This window comes from Lytechinus variegatus, chromosome 6 (genome assembly GCF_018143015.1).
Source record: "Lytechinus variegatus isolate NC3 chromosome 6, Lvar_3.0, whole genome shotgun sequence".
NCBI lineage: Eukaryota > Metazoa > Echinodermata > Echinoidea > Temnopleuroida > Toxopneustidae > Lytechinus > Lytechinus variegatus.
In genome coordinates, this window is record NC_054745.1 from 23,734,233 (window position 1) to 23,746,933 (window position 12,701).

Genomic DNA, 12,701 nt, shown 5'->3' on the forward strand with positions numbered 1-12,701 from the left:
TAATCTATTATCTTTTCTCATGTTACTTTGACTGGACCTCTAGGAAGAACAGAGCCATTATATCAATGGCTCTGAATAGAGTGATCCATCCGTATATTTTTATGTGCATGTTTATATATTTATATTTAATATCATATCTTGTGCAATGTATTTTATTGTGATTTTTATACGGTAAATAAAACCAAACCAAACCAAAAAAGCCGTATTTTTACTGGAGTAATGAAACAAAACAAAAAATGGCCAAAAGAACGCCTTCTGAATTAATGTGTGTCCAACGCATAATTTGGGTGAAAATCAATCAAATTAATGGTTCACATCTACCAGGAGTTGCGTTGTCTGACTTTTTTGACAAGTTGTATTTGTTCGAACAGAAGTTCTTAACCAAGAAATAATAATTCGGACCAATCCATTTTTCGAATGGGATCGTGACTGAAGCATTGTTTGACTGATTTTTTTTATTCATTTATTTTTTTATTTTGTTCAACCTGGTGGATGTTCTGGAAGAATCCATAAGAATCCTGCTATCTTAAAGCTTCAGTTCAAAAGTTGTTTATAGGAGCATCAGTACGCAAGACCCGTGGTTCTGTTTTATAATATGATTAATTAAAGTTATAGCACCCAGTGCGATGGCTGTTCGAGCTGTGCGGATATATATTAAAACATTTTTTTTTATTGATATAACATAAATTATAGATCAAATCGACTACAAGTAGTAAACTTGTAGTATATATGCTAATGGCTTCAATTCGTATAGGTTGTATTAATGATTTATTTTTATTTTTTTGTATTTGGAAAATCTCTCTTTTATGTTTTCTATTTGACACTGAAAAGAAAATTCAATATGTTGAATTTACTGTATAAGTTTCTTCTTGATGCGTATAATTATCATCAATGTTATTTATAGTTATGTATTAAGATGTCTGACATTGTGTTTTATTGTAACATTCATGAAGAAAATGATGTTAAATTTATGAGTTGTGTAGGTGTTTTTAAATACAAAAAAGTTCTAGTTGTTATATTTATTTTATATTGTAGATGAATTGAAGTTGCCAATAAACACTACTACTAAAAATACTACTCTTATGACGCTTAGGTTATTGGGTTCGCTGATTTTCAATACGACACTACCATGGATGTCTTTTGATGTGTAACGAGATTTATTTGGCGCCCAACTGCACACTGCTTTAGAATCTCGAATCTGGAGCTGAGGAACGGGGGACATTTTTGCTAACTGCGACTTCTTCTTTTGAGTTTTGAACTGTTTCTGCTATATAGCTTGAGTTTTGACTTATGCTCATCTAGCAAGTCCGTAAGGTAAGATGCTTTAAAGTTGAATTCTTTTTTTTAAATTGGAAATATCCAAATAAACGATACTTTTGATAATGATGATGTAGAAGATCCCTGTGAGGGCGTTAACAATGATGATGAGTATGATTATAATGATGACGATGATGATGATGATCGGCAGCTCGAAAACGATTTTTGGTTTCTTTGACGGGTAGTCCTAATAGTCACTTCTTAGCTTTATAGACATACATATGTAGTATCATAATCCTTATTTTAAAAATGCGAGCACAAAGCGGGAGCTAATTTTTTTTCAGAGATATGTGTTTTTCCTTAAAATTTGAATATTCTAGGCAATCCTGAACAAGATGTGTATGCAACAAAATAATTATTACGAACGCCAAGCGCAAGCAGAAATGAACTGATGGAAAAGGTATCTGTTAAAGACTGCTTGCAGTTAGCCATAAGAACGTTACATAATACAAAATGAAATAATGAGAGCGAGTTGAAAATTTTTGACATTTTTTACCTAAAAAATGGGAATTCTAAGCTGTTTTTGTAACTTAAACAGAATAGGTATATAACTAAACAATTCATGCAAACGCGAAGCGAGCGGAATTTTCGAGATTTGGACCTACTGAACGAGACACTCTATTCATGTTTTGTAAATCATGAAAAGGATGTAATTGGGGATCTTTCTTACATTAATAATGCGAGCGCAAACGCGAGCTGAAAAAATGACATTTCTTAATAAAGAACGGAAAATTGTAATCAATTTTTTAAATCGTGAACAGGATAGCTATATAACTAAGTACTTGATGCGAACGCGACGCGCGAGCGGAAAAAAATCGAGATTTAGACCTAATAATGGGACACTATTCATGTTTTGTAAATCATGAACAGAATGAGTAATTATATAGGGGATCTTCCTACATTAATAATGCGAGCACAAGGCGCGGGCAGAAAATTTTGATATTGTGATCTGAAATTGTATAACTATTTAAATAGACAACAAGTTGAGTATCTGAATAAATATGCGCGCGCGTGTTTTAATATTTAGACCTAGAATCTAGGCATTCTAAATACATCTTTTATCATGAAAATCAAAGCGAGCTCGCAGCCCGAACGTAACTTTTTGGTATTCCGATTTGAAATAGAGAATCAATTTCAGCTCTATATTTCAAGCACTTTGTAGGAAAATTGTAAGGAGGATATGGAGTTTTTTTCATTATTGGAATTTGAACATGGACCGGGAAATCCTTGGGACGTGTCATCATATGAAAATGATGACTCTTTTTAATTAAATTTTTGTAATACTCTTTTTGCTAAGCACGAGATGAAACAAAAGGGAGAATTTAATTATCAAATTAATATGTTATTCATTAATGCCTGAGGGCGCGAAATCTGATGATATAATGGCCTAAGAACTAGACATTTCAAGCACTTTTGTCATTATATTTTAGGTAATAATGCGAGCGCAAATTGCGAGCCAAAATTTTTGATATACTGTCATGATAAGTTTGTTGTATAATCAATATTGAGACATACATAACTCGCCAATCAAAATGCGAGCGTGCAGCGCTAGCTTATACGTTTTGACAATCAGACCTGAAAAGGGATACTCTGAAAACCTTATGGAATACACGAAAATAATAGGTACCTGATGAATAAAAATTTGCGAGCGCGGAGCGCGAGCATAAAATTATAATATTCAGACATTTTTACAGAGCACTTTTACAAAATCAATTTGCAAATCACACAAATAATGAAAGTTCGATATCAGAGGTGAAAAATGTTTTGTATATTGACTTCCATACTTGATATTTAAAATCCATATTAAACAAGATATAAATATCACCTAACAGGCAATGGGAGCGCGAGCAAAAAATTTATGAAGTAAGATGAAATATTTAAAAATGTAAGTCTTTCCCTCATCTTATTTTATTCACTCATCTCCCTCTTTCTTTTTTCTCCTCCTTTCGCTTTTTTCTTCTTTTTTTTTGCTCCGCCAATGCGAGGGGGGGGGGTCCCCCTTGGATCCGCCTCTGCTGTTGGGTGAGAAAGGGTCTAACAAATATTTGTATTTTTGTACTCTTTCTCTATCTTGCATTGTACATGCTGTCTTGTTTTTGATTAAGTGCTGAATAAAATAATAATAATAATTACTGGAAAATATATTTATCAACACAGACAAGCTCTGTCAGTCTGCTACATCAACTGATGATATACCTGATAATTTGCCAGTATCTTTAATAGTGACAGATACATTTTATTTATGAAAAAATATTCTGAAGATATTACTTTTATTTCTAAAATAATAACTAGCGAGACCACCATTTTGAAATCTTTAGAAGAATTACTTGACACTTAAATATTACGTGCAATAACATTGAGAAATCATGTAATTCATTTTCAAAGGTCAAGTCCACCTCAGAAAAATGTTGATTTGAATCAATAGAGAAAAATCAGACAAGCAGAATGCTGAAAATTTCATCAAAATCGGATGTAAAATAAGAAAGTAAAATTTTTTTAAAGTTTCGCTTATTTTTAACAAAATAGTTACATGAACAAGCCAGTTACATCCAAATGAGAGAGTCGATGATGTCACTCACTCACTAATTCTTTTGTTTTTTATTGATTGAATTATGCAATATTTCAATTTTTACGAATTTGGAGATTAGGACCTCCTTGCCTGAAGCACATAAATGTTTAATGGAATTCCACGTGTTCAGGGAGGAATTTCACATGACAATGACGAGATAACAAAAATATGTCATATTTCATGTAATGAAATACAAAAGAAATAGTGAGTGAATGATGTCATCAGTTCCTCATTTGCATACCGACCGAGATGTGCATATAACTGTTTTGTCAAATGAAGCGAAACTTTAAAATGTCATAACTTTCTTATTTTACATCCGACTTTGATGAAATTTTCAGTGTTACGCTTGTTGAATTTTTGTCTTTTTTTTCAAATCAAGTTTTTGTTGGGTTGGACTTGTCTTTTAAGCAAATGTCTACCTCTGTACGAGAAATATTTTCCACTGCAAAGAAAAAAATCATGAAAGGAATACTGTAAACAAACCAGGGTTAAAAGTAAAAAAACAATGTACAAGACGAAGATATTTGTATAACCGGGGCTCCGTTGTTCTAACAAAAATATAGACCACACATGAGATACAGATGGATTTGTTCATATGTATCAGATTAACTCGTCTACAATTATTCACGTAACGATCTGCATTTCAGTAATGACAAAATATACCTTATTATTAATATATCATCAGATTAACGTTAAAGAGAAATTCCAGTAGTTGCAGTTAACACTGATTTCATGAGAAAGTCTGTAAAACAAGGCTTAATTGCCAGTATATCATCGAGGATCTAGATCTGGTATAGTTACATTAACCGGACTTTGTGAAATCTTGAAATCTACGCTGGAAAATGTTCACACCGAAAATCCCCAACACAGATAAGCGCACGTGGGACAATGTATAATTGTTGCTTAGGGCGTCGGGCCCGACGCCCTACCCGAATCCCGTGCTTAATATGCTGATTTCTCAGCAATTACACAATTTCTTCCAGAATCCTTTGGCACATGCGTTTTATTTATACAAACAGACACTTTAGTGGTCATTTCATTGGATTCTGTACGAACTCATTTTGATATCGTTACCAAAACTAGCATTTACCTTTAAGAGACTTCATATACAATAGGGATCATTATCGGTAATTCGGTAATTAGCCATTCCTAACAAGAATATCATTCTCATACAACCCAAGAAAATAAACCTCCCTTTATCATGGGTGGTTTTAATATCAACTTACTTTAAATACCGTTATACATCTACACTGGGATTTTACAGAAAAAAAAAGATTTTGCAGAAAGCAATAACAAAATCATTCTGTAAATGGTCAAGCGTGCAAATAGTCTTTTGTATGTTCTTCGCACTTTGAAATATCATAGTCTGTCATTTCAGGACCTTATAGTTGTATATACTAGTTTCGTGAGACCAGTTGTTGAATATGCTGTACCTGTATGGTCAGGAGCACTAACAAAACAACAAGTACAAGTCATCGAACGTATTCAGAAACGTGCCCTTAGAATCATTTTTGGAGCAGCATATTCTTCATATGAGCATGCTTTACTCCAGTCAAAACTGATGTCTCTTGAAGATAGACGGATCAAACTCTGTCTTGCGTTTGCGAAGTCTATGCAAATCCCCACGTCTAAACTGCATCATCTTCTACCTCAAAATAGGACTTGTCAATATCAGACCAGAAGCTCGACTGGAATAGTAGAGATGCGATGTCGAACTTCACGATATAGAAATAGCCCCTTGCCCTCTTTGATTCGTCACCTAAACTCTAAAAGAATTGATTACAAGGAGTAGTTTTGTTTATATATCTTCCCCTATCGTTACATGTATAATAATATCAAGCTATTCAACATTCATTTGACTCTTTAAATAGGATATCATTAAAAGATTGTTGCTTTTTGTAAAATGCAGATTATATGTACATAATAATTCTAATGTTGAGCTCTCTTTATGTTGGAGAACTCAAGTTTTATTTCATCTCATTTTACTTTGTTAATCAAAATATTTTTCTTCCATATGAGCAATTATTCACTGATATCTAGTCGTGAACTTAATATTTTAATTGAAATCACAAAAATCTGCCAAAATATGTATCATTGCAAGTATGTATGAAAACATGTGACCTAATTGCTTTTTCGCCTTTTTTCTCAGCTTCCCTTTCACTATCAATTTCTTCTCTTCTCTCTCCCCCTCTCTGCTTCTCTTCTCTCTTCAATTACACTCTAGGGGATGAGGTGCTGATTTGGCTCTTGAGGAGCGTGTATGGTGGCTGTGCTTCGGAGTGCTGATTTGCCTAGTTCAAATTTGAACTTGACGGGTCAGCGCTCCGGGGTGCAGTCGCTGTGCGCGCTCTTTGGGAGCTGAATTGGCACTTCATTTTTTAGAGTGTATTTCTCTTCATTTCTGCTTTCCATTTCATTTCCTGTATCCACTCATATTTACATGTACTTTGAATATTTTCCATTTTTGTTTCATTTATCAGTGAGTATTGATTTGAATTTCTTTATGAAATACTTTGTTACACATATGTCTATATTGAAATTTGTCCGTAGTACTATAAGTTATTTTTACCTTGTTATTGATGATTTTGTTTGAAATGTAAACTTTCGCAATTCGGCTTTGGCTGCAAAGAAAGGATTTTTAATAAACCATTTTGAATTGAATTGAATTCATAAAACATGAATTTTTCTTCAATTTAATAGAACAGGTCTGTTTAAAAAGGGGAAAGTGTGTTTTATTTAAGGAAATTTGTAAGATTCCATACACCAAATACCAATTTCCTGTAAGATTACGCAATCTGGTATAGATTACAGGTGTTCTCGAGACTCTGCTGCAGGAACTTCTTTTATTTTAAGGATGAATTTTCTAACAGTGAATATTCAAACTTTACCTGACACATTTGCGTCTTATTCATTTACAGGGCTCTTATTACGAAAGCAACATGTGTATCAGCTACTTCATTGTTATGCATCAAACGATAGTGTTTTATTCTGTGATATATCAGACCACTTTCCATTATTTCATTAAGCAAAAAACAAACCCAAAACAAAACTTTAAAAAATCTAAATTACCAAATAATAACTTTAAAGGTTAAAAAAACAGTAGTAGCAATTAACAATTATTTCAAGAGAAACTGTTTTAAATGAAGGTTATTTTTCAGAATATTATCTAGTGTATTAATGAAAACTTAAAATCATTTTCAAAATCATAAAAAATCTTAGCTCGAAATCGATAGTCCTGATAATCACTAACACAGAAAAAAACAGTCTATTATTATTGCTCGGAAAAAACAAACCTTTCGTGGAATTCCGTACCAATCTTTTTCATTTCTCAGCAATTACGCTTTTTTTTCCTCGAGCTATTTGGGACATATTTGTTTTGTATACCTACAAACACTTTTGTGGTAATTTCATAGATTCTGTCAAGGTCATTTCGAGATCGTTACCACGAATGCAATTTAACTTTAATCACTTCTCATCAATTTTGAGCATGCATGAATGGTCTGTATTTTGCCATTGAAAACCCAAATGAAGCGATTAATGTTTTTCTTTGTAATTTTAACGAGGTGTGCAATAATCATTTGCCCCTTTAGAAGCCTGTAAATCGTAAATGTAATAACTGTTTCCATAGAAAATCTATCATAAATGTTATATTTTCAACCAGTGATTAATGAAAAACATTTTTCCTGATAAATTGAACGTCTCTTGAATTATATCAAACGTCAAAAAGGGTAGCAAAAATGAAATAAATATCTGCAGGACTATTTCCATAGTGCAATTTTCCTCCAAAATAAAGTAGGTTTCAGTTTAGCATTTTTTTGGGTATAACTTCAAACGTCATCTATAAAATAGGATTGTTGCATCAACTTAGCATCATTTTGTTTGCTGTCCAACAAGTTTGCTCATGAAAAGTGGTTCACTGGCGTAGCGATGGGGATGGGGGCGCTTGGGTAATAGTCAAAGCCCCGTTAAAAAAATACGACATAAACAACACTAGAAAAGGAAATCAAGAGAAAAAGAAGTGGGTAGTGAAATATAAGATGTTCTCTATAGTATAAAGTCTATCCAATTTGTTTGGGTAATTTTCATATTACATAAAAACGGTTTATTTTTCTTGCGCGCAATTTTCTCTCACTTGCATGTTTTAAGAACTTTTGGTCAATGATCTGGCATATCTGGCCACTCTACTCTTGTGGCTCATTCGTTCACTAAAGAGGTCTGCATACACAGACTATAAAAAACATACTGCATATTCCTCGTGCTAAAAAGAAGATCGCAAGTTGTGTTAAGGCCACCGCACACCTATGACTGTTCGCGATCCGACTTTGGAACAAATCGCATTTAGCTAATTTTCTGAAAAAGTGAATGGTACATATCATTTTATTTGAGGTTAAAATTAATTGAAAGAATACTATATAACCGTTTTGAAAGATTGCAAGCCTTTATTTTGGAGTAAATGCCAAATTAGCTTCAAATCGTAGCCAATCGTACGAATACTATGACGCAATTCCGACTAGATATTACATTTGCTTTTATTCTAAGGATGATAGCATAGTCACAAATTTGAACATAGGTATTCGTACGATGATTTAGAACATTACACAGTAAAAAATTTCAAGTCTCAATATTAGCATCAAATTCTATAACATTTCGTTCTGAAATCGGGTCGCAGATCGATCGTAAGGTGTGCGGTCGCCTTTAATCTTGTCCCCAGAATGATTTAAGTTTCGTTTAAGGTTTGAGCCTGCAGACTAAGTACATTGCCCTGGGAAGCAGGGGGCTGGGGGTGCTGCGTATAATTATTACTCATCACATGCAACACCCCCTTGAAGTCCTGTAGGTATGTTAATTAACAACAATGTAATTAAGACTACATTCTGTGTTTTTTTTTGTCGAAAATATGCCAGCACCCCCTGTTAAACAGAGAGAGAGAGAGAGAAACCTTTTCCCAGTGCCCTGAGTGAATACAAAGGGTGGATCTGGGATTGAAGAACCGCAGCAATAAGAAAACAATAAAACTAGAGAGCGGAGAACAAACCACTGTGCCATAATTTGCAGGTAACACAAATGTGTTGTTTGGGAGATTTACCATAGGATGAAGACATGTCGAAATCTGAGATTTGTTTCATCTGATTATCACCCCCTTTTATCGTGTTTATCATGTGATTTAATAACTTGATTTTTGGAGTGAAGCAAGAATGTCCCACAAAATTATTTACTGTATATCCTTTCTTTGTCTAGCATCCCTTTCGTTTCCTTGTCTTAACTACTCACAGTGCGTCTTTCCTTCAATATCTTCTCCTTATCTACTCTTTCAAATTGTCTCATTCCCACTTCTTCACTGTATGATTCACTTTTTTCTTAATAAATAATTTTACCCAGTCTCCCTCTCCTTATCCCCCTTCTCTCTCTATATATATCCTTCTTTTCATGCTACCACCATCTCTTGCATTTCTACCTTTCTTGTTCTCCTACCTCTTTTCTCTACGTCATATATTTTTATTATATCATTGAATTGTATTAATGGAATGCACATGAAAATGTGTAATCAAACCAAAGTAAAGTCTATGTAATTTGGCCCTAGCTTTGGCTGCTAAGTGGCGTATTTAATAAATAGCATTTTAGTACTACTATGACAACTTGAACTACTACTACTGTTACTACTACTACTACTACTACTACTACTACTACTACTACTACTACTGTTACTACTACTACTTCTACTATTACTACTACTGTAATTCCGGTTACACTTCGTAATTCCGAAGGTTCTTTATTCCGAAGGTTCGTAATTCCGAAACACGTAAATTGCCTATACCTCGACGTTCGTTAATCCGAAAACGAAAAAGGGTTCGTTAATCCGAACATTTGTGGCGTTATTCAGCCGGTTCGTTATTCCGAAGGTTCGATAATCCGAAAACGAAATAAGGTTCGTTGTTCAGAAGGTTCGTTAATCCGAAAACGAAATAAGGTTCGTTGTTCCGAAGGTTCGTTAATCCAAAAACGAAATAAGGTTCGTTGTTCCGAAGGTTCGTTAATCCGAAAACGAAATAAGGTTCGTTTTTCCGAAGGTTCGTTAATCCGAAAACGAAATAAGGTTCGTTAATCCGAAAACGAAATAAGGTTTGTTTTTCCGAAGGTTCGTTAATCCGAAAACGAAATAAGGTTCGTTAATCCGAAAACAAAATAAGGTTCGTTAATCCGAAAAATGAAAACCGGGAAAGCAGAGGCAGAGGCAAGGGGGGGGGGGGCGGGTGACACTGTTGCCGTTCAATTGTTATGAGGATGGGAAGGCAATTTTCGTTTGGGGGTAAAGCAAAAAAATGAAACTCATACGTCAAAATGGACACTTTGGTGATATTTTCCCCTTAAGATTATCATCTGCTTGAAGTCATTGTGTGTTTGATAGTGATTAAGTAGAGAAAAACCTTTTTTGAAGTGATTTCTTTTTATGGCAAAACGTATGTTTAGGCTTTATTTTTCGGGAGAGAGTGTAATGAGCGAGCGGCTTGGTAAAACAAATTCAAAGGTGAAGTTGTAAAACGTTTTTTTTTTTTTGGGGGGGTCAATTATTCTTAAAATGGCATAATTGCGAGGTGTTGCGAGCGTGAATCACAAGCCAAAACTTTAGGGTATTTCAATAAAAAAAGAAAATAAGTTTTTAAAAATCCGAGCAGATTGCTGTCATATATGTTTTCTTTACTTATGTTTTCTTTATGTTATGAATTATAGGTTTTTTGGTATTTATGCAGAGCCCTGTGGAAGACCAGCGATTTTTAATGAATATTTTAATTGTATATATTGTGTAATTTTACATATTTGTTTGTATAAAGCTGAACAGGCTACTCTGGATAAAGATGTGAAATAAATAAATAAAATAAAATAAATAATTAAAAAGATGTGCATCTAACTAAAAAATTAACACGAGCGCAAAACGCAGCTAAACATACTGACCAGAAAAGGAACCTGTTAAAGAAAGCATTTAGTGACCTCTTTAGGATGCATGTCTAATCGAATGAGAGTGCGAAGCGCAAGCTGAAAATTTGCAATATTCCAGCCTGAAAACTTAACTTGTATACTTTAATAAGTGTATTTTATTTCGAAAGAACACGAAGAACGGCATATTTATTTTTGAAGCGGGAACTTTCCCATTTTGGAAAATATAAGCCGGTTCGTAGTTCCTTTCTGCGCATGATCAAAAGATTCTACGCATGATCAGGAGAAGGTCATTTGTACTAAAGTGACATGGTGCTTTAAAATCTAATGAGATAAGCACCAACTTTGATGTCTTGATTATTCATATATTCTTTTGAATTGTCGTTTTCATTTACATCCACAAAAAAACAATGCTTCCACGAACGACTGGTATTTCACAGTTTGTCAAGTACATTGTGCAACAGGCTAAGATATGCATTCAAAGTAGGAATGCAACAAATACCTTAATTGAGGGTTCATTGGTGTGCTATTCTAGTCACCTGGTCTATTCAATTTCTTCATCCTGCTATGTAAGGCAAGCTTACGTAATATCTTGCTTTGAAATCTGCCTATCATGATGAAAGAAATGAAAGGTCATTTGACCAAAATTGCCCATGAAGTAACTACGAACTGGTCTATTCATTTTCCTATTTTTTATTTCATTTTTTTGGGTGCAAGTGCCCCCTGCCTCCCTCCCGGCGGATCGAACTTTCGTCAATATTTTTTTCAGCCACATTTTCCTCGATCGGCAGCTTAAAGTTGATTATTGTTTGTTTCTTTGAAAGGGTAGTCCTAACAGTCAATAATTAGTTTTACACTTATAAAATAAAGTAAATCTGTAATAACATGATAAACTTTTTTTAAATAATGCGAGCGCGAGCTTTATATATATATATATATATATATATATATATATATAGATAATAACTGCGAGCAAGATCGCAAACAAAAATTTTAAATATATAAGCTCTGACCTGATCTAAAGGGGACATTTAAAGAATTTTTTGCAGTTAGCCATGAAGACGATACGTGTCTCAACCAGTGGCGGCGAAATATATTTTCCTTGGGGGGGGGGGGGGGGGGCAAAGCCAAAAAAGGGGCCAATAGGGGCAATTTGGTGCAAACGTATATTTTCACCATGAGATTATCATCTGTGTAAAGAGGTTGTGTGTTTTGTAGTAATTGAATTGAGCAAAAAAAAAATAAGTGATCACTGATTGATAAATTATATATATATTTACGTTTCATTTCTGCGAGCGTAGCGAGCAAGCGGTTTGGGGGGAAAGAAATCAAATCTGAAGATGTAAAATTCGCCTTTTTGGTCAATTACTGTTAAAAGGGCATCCTTGTGAGATGTTGCGAGCGAATCACGTGCTCAAACTTTTGGAAATTTCATGTAGGCCTAGAATAATAATGATATAGATATCATTTACCCAGGGAAGCCACTTCAGTTTTGAAAACTGTTCTCCCAGTTATTATTATTTTTACAAGAATGTCCAGTTTTCAGGTTGGAAAATCCGAAAATTTTGGCTCACGTTTCTCGCTCGCATCAAGTATTGTTTATTGAGGAACTCATTCTATTCCTGGTTACAAAAAATATAAAATGTCCAGTTTTCAGGTGGAATATCACAAATTTTAAGCTTGCGGTTCGCGCTCTCATTATTTAGTTCGTGAGATATATATTCTATTCATGAGTCACTAAATGCAGTACTTAAAAGATTACAGTTCAGTTTATAAACAAATTACAGCTCGCCCTCGAGTTAATTCTTTAGAAAGATACACATATTTCTCACGATTAAAAAAGACTGCTCAGAATGTTTAAGTTCACATCTTGTTACATAAA

The 12,701-nt window shown here is 33.9% G+C and overlaps 1 protein-coding gene across 3 annotated transcripts in view; it reads left to right on the top strand.

The window, feature by feature from the left end:
• The first annotated feature begins 1,110 nt into the window (after nucleotides 1-1,110).
• LOC121417247 overlaps nucleotides 1,111-12,701 on the top strand; it is a 60,856-nt gene continuing 49,265 nt past the window's right edge. For all 3 annotated transcript variants that reach the window (XM_041610888.1, XM_041610890.1, XM_041610889.1), the window contains exon 1: nucleotides 1,111-1,314. The gene's annotated coding sequence lies outside the window, so the exon portion shown is untranslated. The remainder of the gene's footprint in view (nucleotides 1,315-12,701) is intronic.